General features: G+C 40.8%; 1 pseudogene; it reads left to right on the top strand.

The window, feature by feature from the left end:
• The first annotated feature begins 8850 nt into the window (after positions 1-8850).
• On the top strand, positions 8851-8968 carry LOC129888066 (5S ribosomal RNA; annotated as a pseudogene).
• Positions 8969-11422: the final 2454 nt, after the last annotated feature.

The following is an 11422-nucleotide window of genomic DNA, read 5'->3' as shown; positions in this document are numbered from 1 at the left end:
GTTATGTCCTTAGTTCGCAACCCGTTTAATCTGCTGACCCCGGATGGAAATGGGTTGCCCCTCATAGGATAACTCCCTATTACGTGGACTTTCTCCACGGAAAATATTCTGGGAGCGTCGTTCCCATTCTTACGGAGCATTGATCTGTGAAAACTGAATGTATTGTTTCAAATCGGATGGTAGGTCCAACTCATAGGAAATCTTACCTACTTTACAAATGACTTAAGAAGGACCAATGTATCCCCTTCTTGCCGACTCTAGGCTGCTAATCGATATCTTGTCCTGGAATAAGCCTTACTTTATTAATAATTTAGTGGATCACATTCGGGCCTGTCCCTTAATCGAAGGGCAAAATGTCATACTAAGATTCATCTGGGTTCCTCAATCCCTTTCGAAATGATTTCCAGCAGTTAGCGGTAAATTGAACTTTTCTATCTGAGATAATAGATGTGGGGACTCCGTGAAATCTTATTGTTTCCCTACTATGTCATTTCGTAGAACCCTCAGCTGAATATGCCTTCCTAATTAGAGGGGAACAGGTTGATTCTATCAGCCCATCTACCATAGCCCGTATGAACTCCCAGTTCCTTAGAATGCGAGGTCAGCTCGTACTATAATACATATTAACTGCTTTCCACCTCTGAGTCGGGGTTTCCATTCCCTGAGATAGGTTATCAGACTGCTGATGCTTCATTTAACTTAAGCTATTGTACAACTCCTCTTAATCTAACTTGTAATACCTTAGGTATGCTATCTTTCTCTTTTACTCAGATCTTTTCTCCAGTTTTCTTACCATACATCATATTGTAATCCTTACATAAACGTGTGTACGGACATAGAGCAGCCCAGAAAATTACTTAGCGTTGCTATACTAGTGGCTTACCTCCTTTAGTAGAGGTCAAGGCTCCACTATGGCTCTTGTCCTTAATACCGATTATATCTGAATAGTTCTGCCTCGAACCATCTTACACTTTTCCTGAATAGATTCTAAATATGGCAATCACATTGTTATTACTGACTTTCTTTTATCGAGTAATCATTTGACCTCGCTCTTAGTATGCCAATATTCATAGGTTGTACAACTATTCTTGTGCCATTTTCACGAGGTGCATTGTATTTCAATCATAATCTTTTCCGCTCTTGGCTTACTCTGTTCTATATGTGTCGTTGTACCAACACGCCTTTATAATCTCTTTTTGTCATATTTGTTTTGTTCTCTTTCTCACTTCCCAGAGGGTCACCCATCCCAGTGCTACTCTCATTCGAGCACGCTTAACTTCGGAGTTTTGACAAAATCCGGTGCATTAGTGTGAGTATGATCACGCCCATCCCTTATGGGGTCTCGTTTGAAGTTTAAGCCTTTCCACTTACATACGATAGCATCAGTTGATTTTCTCTTACGCTTGTACTTCTGCTGTCCACTTCCCCCCTTTAGGGTGTACCCGTGTCATCCTCTGTTTATTTTCAGCCATGCACATGCGAATGGTTCCACTCCAACATATTTAACGTGCTGCACCATATCTACATTATTTTTGGTTTGATCATCCATACGTTAGGTTGCCTTTCTAGGAAACCCTAGCATACCTGTAGGGTGCTTTAGTATTCGCAATGTATCGTATAAAATCTCATCTCGCGATTAATACTCGAGTAATATCCGTAATGTAGCAGTGCATTCAAAGCCACATTCCATTCATCCCAATCAGTAATTAGCGAGGGCTCATAATTGGTGCACATTCCCCACTCGAGTGTACTTATACTTTAATGACTCATGTTTCGAGCTTCGTCATTATACTAACTTTATTCCAGTGGATACCACTAATCATTAGAGTGGAGTCACGTGTACACCATACTTCTTTACGCCTCCTGAGCTTGCACCTTTGTCGTGCACCTAAGGCTCATTTCTAATCCTGCTTAAAACCACATCAACTTCATGGTAGTAGTGGCCTTGTCTTAATACTTTTTCATCGTACTATACCTCCAGTTCGTAACTGTCTATGTCTCTTTTTGTTTGATACTTATACTTAATTAATCACATCTATTTTGAGTGCCTCTATTAGAACTTCTGTATTATTCCTTCAACTCATTTCCATTTTTGGTTGGGCGTAAGGAATTCCATATTACCCTTTATTTCCTTGCACTAGCCATCCTTTTCGTCATCATGTAACCTTTATTCAAAACTTTCCTTATGGAACTTGATAAATCTTCCTTATTTGTTCCATAGCTTGCTTTTCCGTTCCACACCTATCTTTGCATTCCATTTACATGGACCACATCATACCTTCTAGTTAATTCCTTACTAAGTTTTGCTTATTCTAATAATTGTTTTTGTTATGTTCACCTGGTACCTTGTTCGCATTCAGACCCATAGTATAATACCGCTTGACTTTCTTCACGATTCTTACTATGGGTTACTTACCCTTCTTAGTTAGTCTTGTCCTTAATGTCTCACAAGCTATCTTATTAACACTTCATATCCGTCACAATTCTTTTCCCTTTGTACTCTTGTCTTACTCTTGTCTTAACCATACTGTTACTTCCTTCAACTATCACTTGTCATAGTTTATCCCTAGGTATCAATTTAGGCAATGCCTTACTATCTCATTTTATCTCGATCTATCAGTCCTCTCTGAGTCATTTTCTTTGGCTTATAGTTCCTTTCTAACTTATTCTACTATTCCAGTATCGTCCTCCTAGTTTCTATTGCCATTAACTCAGCAATTAACTTATTTCTCGAGGTCAGCCATACTTGTTTAGTCAAATCTCATCATTGTTGCGAGAACAACCTTTCAAGACATACTATAGCCTTGTATCTCATTCTCCTCTTATTTCTAGGAAAATTTGGGCAGAGTTTCATCTGTATTTCTTACTATCTCAACACCTGCACGCAGAAAATACCAACAATGCCTCATAGGGCACACATATATACATTCATATTGTATAACATCTCAGCCACACATGGCACACATATATATTCATATCACCTCACATCGCAGCTACACAGGGTGCCCACAATTAACAATATGGAAATGAACTTACCTGTTATGTCCACTCGAGCTACACCGGTTATACTTTCCTGTTTACCTTTCCTTTCACTTTTCAATTGTATCTGTCAATCGCATTTCAATATCTTACCTGACATAGGGCTTTCGTGCCTTTGCTTACCTGCATGCTTCGTAACATCCAATATTGTCAGTTACTTTCTTCTATCGGCGTTGTCTTCCTGCTAAAATCGCAAGTTAGTATGAGGAATTTCATTTCCTATAGCTCGGCTCTATCGCACGATCTTAGATATGAAAGAAAATAACATCCTAAATGTCCTGTAGCCTCTTGTCTATAGATGTGGTGCACAACACACCGATAAACAAGACTCTACTAGACACGGTCTGTAGACATTCCAAGGACGAACTGCTCTGATACCACTTCTGTCACGACCCAACCCCGTAGGCCGCAACTGGGGTCCGACCTGGACCCTATTATGCATATTTATCAACTACACTTAAGTTGAACCGTGTGTGATGTGATACTATATACAAAAGCCCCAATAGTTTAAAACTTTTTTTATGTACATGTAGCCTCTTTCATTTGTATCATATCATGAAAGGGCACGTGAGCCGACAAGGCTGCTATAACAAAGACATTCACAACATATCGGATAGGCAACATCGAAACTAATTCACAAACAACCCACATAAACACATGTCTACAGACCTCTAAGAATAATAACAACAACATATGGCGGAACAAGGCCCCCGCCGTTCCCCTGAATGTACAAATATATACATTAAGTGACTAGCATCAAAATTTAGGCTCCAGAACAGTGAAGCACTTCCGACACAGCTGAGAGGAACTCCTATGCTGATGAATCTCCAGAATAAACATCTGTACCTGCGGGCATGAAACGCAGCCCCCCCGAGAAAAGGGGGGTCAGTACGATATATGTACTGAGTATGTAAAGCATAACACATCGTAACTGAGATCATAACTGAAATAGGAATGCAGGGGACAAGTATAATAACTAAATGAATTACCTGCACCTTAGGACACGTAAATCATACACATCATCATATGCTGTGCCCGACCCTCTAGTGAACTCGGTGTTATAATCACTTCTTCATAATCACATATCATCATATCATAATGCATTTCATTTCATCATATCATCGTATACGGTATCATACCATCGTATACGGTATCATCTTATCATATATATCATCGTATCACACCCGGTTCACTGCGGGGCTCAGGGACACAATGTATTGCTTTAATCTCATATGCATGCCTACATAAAGTATCCGGCCCTTTAGTGAGGGACTCGGTGAATGGAGTGGTGTACGTCTATAGCGTACCATCATAATATACATATGTACCCGGTCCTCTAAGGAGGGACTCGGTGTTCCTTCCTTATTTCACCACACATACAATCATATTACAGCCGGCCCGGGACTCACGTACGGCATCGTCTCCTCGTGCGTGGAACTATACACATCCGGCCCGGGACGCGGTGAAAGAAGTAGTAACACTGTGCACGATAACATATCCCGGCCCATCGTGGGACTCGAGGAAGGATGGGTTACAGTATGTACGAGTAGAGTAGTGAGAAACCATATGCAACCAAGTCATTATCTAAGACTCAATGAAACAGTCAAGTGAACCGTCACCTGAAGACTGGGGGAGTAATTATCCGAGGTATCCCTTTAGATGTCATTAGGGCTTACATCAGTTGGGGCCTCGAGAATCACAGACATGCATCCAGACAATGTCATATAGCTTATGCAATCAGAAACATGGTTTATGCAATCAAAGACACGATTATGCAATCAGAGACACAGTTATGCAATCAGAGACAGTTATCTAGTCAAAGACTCAACTTATGCAATCAGACGCATTTACCATTTTAGAGCCTTTAAAAAGAGAGGAGCTGGTACTTTCACTTACTATTCGTTATATAAAAGGCTCGAGAATAGTAGTTTGACTACTTTCAGACTCTTAATGTTCAGGAGTGACTACAAGTCACGAGTTACAATCAGAGCTCATAAATGGAATTACCTCTAAACCTATATCATATACCATTTCACTTAAAGTTAAGCCATTCCAAAGGAAAGAAGAAATAGGCTTTACATGTACTAGTTTTCATCACATAGAAGACAAAAAGGCAATGACTCAGCTATTGCAGAAGTTCTAATACCAAGAAGTAAACAAGAGTCTCGACTCATACTCAGGGCTTTACGAATGGATTGAATCCCAATTATAGTATACACATCATTCATAACTTATATCTAAGACATGCCAAAAGAAAAGAAGAATAGTTCTACATATCTATTCCAAAAACACGCCAAAGGAAAGCTTCACATACCTTGTATGGACTTCTCTTAATCACGTCCACATCATTGTCCTCAAAACCTATTTAACATGGAAGTAATGTAAGTATTAACAACCTTGGACTTTTCAGCAACTTAGACTACCCACGAGTATTCATAACATTCATCCCTTCGCTCGCCTTCTCGGCTAGTTCCTTAACTAGTTAGGATGTTAACGAAAATCGGACAGCACCTCCCCTATAATGTGCCCTATCCGAATTCCCAACTATGTCCTTAGAACCTTCAGCCAACCAAAAATGCAACCAGCAGCCCATACATATACATATTACGACCAAAATTATACAATATAAACCCCCAACAATTCACTCGAAACTAAGATACCAAAACTAGAGTTTTTAATCTTTCTTTCGCGAATTCTTTAATTGCAAAGCCTGTGGCTGCAACCAGCAGCTCCCACACCTCATTTAGATAACTTTTAGACCCTGAAACACGCCACAACACAACCAGCAGCAGCCCCTACACGTACAACACTTTATTTCGACAACAACTTAACTATAGCGATTCTAAATTCGTTAATTTCGAACGCTGAACTTTTCAAACCTTTTCTCCAACTTCCAGCAGCTCCTAAGGTGTGTAATACACCATAATTTAACATCATAAACTTCAAATTAGAGGGTAAGAACTTACCTTTCCCGAAATTGGCTAGAACTCGCCAAAATCGCGCCTCGGAAATATTTTCAGCATGCTGTAACGTCGTGGCAGCTTGCTGTCCGTTTTTTGCTGCATCAAATTCTAATTTTGTACTACTAATACTTCCATATCATCGTAGTATACGCTAATTAATTAATTTACGGAACGAAAATGGGACTTACCTATTTTTTTCCCAAGCCGTCGCAATTTGTTTCTCCTTAGCTTTAGGGTTCTTTGTTCACGTTTCTGCTGGAAATGTTGGTGAACAAGCTGAAGTTTGAGATGTATATCATACATATATGTGGTCCCAAGGGGTGACACGTGTCAGCCCCTAAGGATGACACGTGTCAAGCCATGATTGGCCACCGTGTCATGCTGCCAATTAGGGGCTGCCACGTGGCAGCGGGGTCCACCTCCCCCAAGCAGCTGCATCACCTACTTGAACCTAAGTAGGTGCATCACCTGCTTGCTTGAGGTGCTGCCACGTGTCGCTCCTCCATTGGCTGCCACGCGTCGTCTTTTTCCCTTCCTCGCGGGTTCGTAATTTTGTCTCACTTTAAGAGCCTATGTAATCCGTACTACGTAAGCTTGATACACCTACTTGAACCTAAGTAGGTGCATCACCTGCTTGCTTGAGGTGCTGCCACGTGTCGCTCCTCCATTGGCTGCCACGCGTCGTCTTTTTCCCTTCCTCGCGGGTTCGTAATTTTGTCTCACTTTAAGAGCCTATGTAATCCGTACTACGTAAGCTTGATATATCCTTAAGCAACTTAAGTGTATAAGACTCTTAACTTAGTGCCTTACGTAGGTAAATCGAGTCCTACGACTCATTTCTTAGTCTCCAACTCTTTCCGGATTCTTATGACTCTATCTCCAACCTCCCTTCTCGCGAGGTATCACAATCTTCTTTCCTTAGAGTTGTTTGATAGTGTCGTAGCTTATCCGTCTCACATGATAGTGTCTAAGAAACTTAAGAAGACGTTCCGAGCTCAAGAGTGCGGGGTGTAACAATGTATATGCATATTACATTATATATGGATCGGGCCGTTGTTCCTCGGCGTTGTTATATGATATGCATGTATACGGATCGGGCCGTCGTACCTCGGCACTATTATACATTATACGGATCGGGCCGTCGTACCTCGGCACTGTTATATGAGACACGGATCGGGCCGTCGTTCCTCGGCATCATTATGATATACGGATCGGGCCATCGTACCTTGGCATTATCATTATTATAACATGATATATGGATCGGGCCGTCGTTCCTCGGCATGTACTTGCGTTATACATGGATCGGACTGCACGTTCCACAATGCTAAAAGCATATATATGCCTATCATGATAGATGATGTTTTTGTACCATCGAGCCCCTAGCGAGCCGGGTACAGGGTCGATGAGAGTAGACATGACTCTATTTTGTAAGACGCAGGTATAGTGTTTTATTAACTGTTATACTTGTATCCTGCATCCCTATTTCAGTGTTGTCATAATTATGATGTTGTATGCTTTATATACTCAGTACATGTATCGTACTGACCCCCCTTTCTTTGGGGGGCTGCGTTTCATGCCCGCAGGTGCAGACACAGGTTTGGGAGTCCACTAGCTTAGGATTCCACCCAGCAAGTTAAAAGAAGCTCCATTGATTCGGAGCTGAGTTTTGGTACCAAACCTCTGATGTATATATGTATTTATTCAAAGGTATGGTGGGGGCCTTGTCCCGCCATATGATATCGTCACTACTCTTAGAGGTCTGTTGACATATATGTGGGTTGTATGTGTAAGTTTTGTTTAGATGGGTCTACATGATGTATTACAGGTATGTGTTATGGCAGCCGTGTTGGCTTGTGTGCCCTTTCATGTCATGACACAAATAAAAGAGGCTACAGGTACATAAAATGCTATGACCCATTGGGACTCTCCTGTACATGATTCTATTATTTATAAACTGGTATGACTACACCTGAGTTATATGCATACGGGGGTCCAGGCTGGACTCCAGTCACGGCCTACGGGGCTGGGTCATGACAGAAGTGGTATCAGAGCAGTTCGTCCTTGGAGTGTCTACAGACCGTGTCTAGTAGAGTCTTGTTTATCGGTGTGTTGCGCGCCACATCTAAAAATAGGAGGCTACAGGACATTTAGGATGTTTCCTTTCTTTCATATTTAAGGTCGTGCGATAGAGCCAAGTCATAGGAAGTAAAATTCCTTATACTAACCTTTGATTTCAGATGAAAGACAACGTCGACAAAAGAAAGTGACTGATGATATTGGAAGTTACAAAGCATGCAGGTAAGCCACGGCGCAAACGATGTGTGCCAGGTAAGGTATTGAAATACGATTGACATGTAAAGTTGAAAAATTGAAAGGAAAAGTAGACGAAAAGTCTAACAGGCGTAGTTCGAGTTGGACATACGAGGTAAGTCCATCATTATATACTATTGTTGATATTGGGCACCCTGTGAGGCTGCAATATGACGTGATATGATACGTATATATGTATCCTTATGCGTGTTGGCCCTGTGAGGCACTGTTGGTATTTTTTTGCGTGCAGGTGTTGAGATAGTAAGAAATACAGAGGAAACTTTATCCAAATTTTCCAGAAAGAAAAAGAAAATGAGATACAGGGCCGTAGAATGTCTTAAAAGGTCGTTCCCACAATAATGATGTGAATATAACGAGGATCGTTATGAAAGAAAGTAGAGCCTAGTGAGAAAGTGGCTAAGGATAGGATGTGGTCCATGTAATGAGAATATAAGGGTAACTTGGGCGGTGCAGCCTGGCCTACCGAATCAGCTGCCGGGTCATCGTCCTCTTCGGTAGTTATGTGCCCCACGGGGCAGGATGCGATCATACTAGCACTAACGCACTGGATTCCATCAGAACTCCGATGTTAAGCGTGCTTGGGCAAGAGTAATATTGGGATGGGTGACCCCCTGGGAAGCCCTGTGTGGCTGTGATATGAGATAATATGCATGTATATATGTGTTGGCCTTACATGGCATTGTTGATATAAAGAAGCATTGTGGATACGTGACTCCACCGTGAAAGATGATAACACCCTTTGAGATAGGGGATGTAGCTTTGCAAAACAACTAGTGCATTGTGAATTCATTAAAAGGACAAGTGGTACCTACTGGGATAAGGCTAGGGCTATGACAAAGCTTGGGACACCGAGCGTCGGAAGGTAAGTACTGCCTATTTTAGAATTGGAAATGACTATAAGCCCTAGCTAGTTATTGATCAAAATAAATGGGAAGTCACTTTGAATAAATTGCTACATGACTCAAGTACCAACAATTAGACTAAATTAGCACCTCATGATAGTGCTAAGCTGTCGTACCTGGGCAACCAAAGGTATGGACAATATAAAAGAGGGCATAGATATGATGCAATGTATCAAATGTGTTGGAAAAGAATCATATGTATTAGAAAATTAGAAATTAGGATGTAAAGTAGAACCCAAATAGATAGTGACATGGGTACACCCCAAAAGGGGGGAAGTGGATATGGAAGATACAAGCGTGGAATGAAACCAATCAACAATAAAACGTATTAATGTGAATACTTAAATTTCAAGTGAGATCCTATGTTGGAACAAGCTGGCAAAATTTAAAACCCAACAATGGGCGGATAAAAGCCAAGATGATACCTGCGATAGTGTTGAGAATTATTGATAAGGTCCTTAAATAAGTATGACATCATAGAATGGGTGCATACAAAGTGGGTGAATACAATAAGGGATTTACTATGAGAACTGAAACATATTGTAAGGAATAGCTAGGCTATACTCGACAGAAGGTAAGATGTTAGTAACAAAGTTACTGACTACTAGTATTGTGGTTAACATTCGGGGACGAATGTTCTAAAGGGGGGAAGGATGTTACACCCCATACTTTGGTACCTTAGAACATTTCTTAAGCTTTTTAAGTTCCTGGGAAGGCTACTAAGTTTCTTAAAAGTTATCATGTGCGGATACACTACGACACTATCAAATGACTCTAAGGGAGGGAGAATATGATACCTCATAGTAGAGAAGATTGGAGATGGAGTCATAAGAATCCGGAAGGAATTGGAGCCCAAGTAACGAGTCATAGGACTCGATTTAACTACGTAAGTTATAAATGTAAAAGTATTATATACTTGAGCTACTGGAGGACATACCAAGCCTACATAGCACGGATTACATAGGCTCTTAAAAAAAGTGAGATGACAAACCTACGAAAGGGAGCAAAAACTAGTTTCCGAACTTATGAAAGCAAAGCAAGCAGGTGACAAGCAGGCAGGTGACAAGCAAGTAGGTGACACACCTAGGTGGGACCCACACTGCCACATGGCAGCATGTGACTGGCCGAATAAGTTGAGGTGGCACCCTAGGAGGCTGCCACGTGTCACCCTAGGGGGCTGCCACGTGGCACCTTCTAAAAAGGTGTATATATATGTGTATATGATTCTTAAGCTGTTCATTATCCATCAAAACATCAGCCAACATAGAGAAACAAAACGTGAGGGAGAGAAATAGAGAGGCAGCCATGGTTCTTGAAGTTTAAAGGTTAGTTTTCCAATTTTCTTTCGTGAATTAATTATATACGGTGTACCTTAAGTATGTGGATACGTATATATGTATTTTAATACCTTCATGGAAGTAAAACTCCAGCTTTGCAATTGGAATTTGGAAGAGAAAATAAGAGAAAACTCTAGTTAACAAACCCGTTTTTGGAAGGAACAGCGGATAGTAATATTGGTATAACTTCTTGTGTACAGATTTTTTTTGAGTGATTTAATATGTTTTGGAAAGGTATTTCGTGGTTCTATAACTTTAATTCAGACTCCAAAATCCAATTTTACTTGTATCAGCTCGAAAAATGGTGATGAAGTGTAGCGGAGGTACTGCTCAGATTTGGTTTTGGAAATTCTACACGGACAGCTGTAAGTATTTTCGTCATATCTCTTTGTAAAAAAATGATGTAGGGATGATTAGAAATTTTTTGCGACCCTAAGACACATGTCTATAACTTTTATGAAGGACGTAAATCCTATTTCCCTCCATTACCCCTTCGAAATGAAGCGACAAGATAAAATAGTAAGCTGTCCAGATTTCACATTTTGGATAGTTTTGGCGAGTTTGACAAGTTTAACGTAAGGTAAGGTTTCTTCTTTAAATTTGAGATTTATGTGTTCTGATGGAGCATGTTACACGCCCTATTGGTGGCTGGAAATATGAAAATGGCTTAGAAATACTTGGCGTTCGGAATAAACTAATTTGTAGTCGTTATAGTTGAATTGTTGTCGAAACAAAGTGTTGTTCTTGTGAGTTGCTCTGCAGGGGTGTGGCTTGTTGTTGCAGGGCCTGAATATGTCCTAATGTGGGTTAGGGTGCTGCTGGTCGAAGCCACATGACCCCTCGTTGCGTA

This window comes from Solanum dulcamara, chromosome 4 (genome assembly GCF_947179165.1).
Source record: "Solanum dulcamara chromosome 4, daSolDulc1.2, whole genome shotgun sequence".
In the NCBI taxonomy this organism is placed as follows: domain Eukaryota; kingdom Viridiplantae; phylum Streptophyta; class Magnoliopsida; order Solanales; family Solanaceae; genus Solanum; species Solanum dulcamara.
Note: the sequence above shows the minus strand (reverse complement) of the source record. Positions and strands in the feature narration are given on the sequence as shown.